Here is a 1,141-nt window from a genome sequence, read left to right as displayed (position 1 = left end):
GACGAGTAGCGTATCGACGAGTAGCGTATCGACGAGTAGCGTATCGATGGTAGCGAACGTTTATGGTAGCGAACGTTTGTGGTAGGGAACGTAATCTGGGCTCGATCGGAAAAGAGGAAACGAGCGAGGATTGGATTGGAACGTGGTCGAATGGAAAGCGGTCGTTCTGGGCGAGCAAAGACGAGACGCGACCGAAAGGCCGCAAACTGGTTCGCTCCAGACGAGTAATCGCCGGCTCGTAATTGCTACCAACTATGCGGAGGTGGCGAGAAATACGGCACTGTTGGCGGCCAGGCGTCTTCTCGTAACCCTTCTTCCTCGCTTAAATAAATTAACCGAGTCATCCAGCGACGGTACGTGCGTACACGGCTACTTGCATAGGTACTTACGCGGCCTTACGTCATGCGCGCGTGGCCGACCAACACCGTCCACGATACTATCCTTGAATCTTGCTCTCGAAATTGACCGCAATCAAAGTGCCACGTCAACACACCCTACGCGCCTCTACTTATCTACAACGAGCCCGGTTCGCGTTAACGAAAATCGACCGAATTCGTACTCGCGAATTTCAGTTCGCGAATTTCAGTTCGCGAATTTGGTAGCAAATGTAATCGGACCTTGCGGGCTTTTATGCATTTATGGGAAATTTGAGCGCGTGCGAGAAACCACAATATGCACACGGCATGCTGTGATGTAGTAAAATATAATATGTAATGTAATAAAATACAGTGATGGTGTAAAATGAATTCTTATTTAGGTTGAATTTTTGTGGGGACGTCTGTCATGATTTTATTTTGCGTAAAGATCAGCGATCTAATTGAGAAGAGAAAAGAAAAGGTATACGAATAAGAACAGAAAGATAGAACTAAAGTTTTGAGTGGCAATAGTTGATTCATGAAAAAGATTATAGTATATTATTTACAGAGCAAAATGAATTCCTGTTTAGATTCAATGTTTGTAGGTACGTCTGCCGAGACTAAATTGTTGAATGGCAAAAGTTTGAGTCGTGAAAAAGATTGTATTCTATTATTTACAGAGTTTATATTATAGTATTTACAGAGTTTATATTACATTATTTAGAGAGTTTATATTAGGTTATTTACAGAGTTTATATTACATTATTTACAGAGTTTATATTATA

The sequence above is a fragment of the Hylaeus anthracinus genome, unplaced genomic scaffold, assembly GCF_026225885.1.
Source record: "Hylaeus anthracinus isolate JK02 unplaced genomic scaffold, UHH_iyHylAnth1.0_haploid 11978, whole genome shotgun sequence".
Taxonomy (NCBI): Eukaryota; Metazoa; Arthropoda; class Insecta; order Hymenoptera; family Colletidae; genus Hylaeus; species Hylaeus anthracinus.
This window is presented reverse-complemented; position numbering follows the sequence as displayed.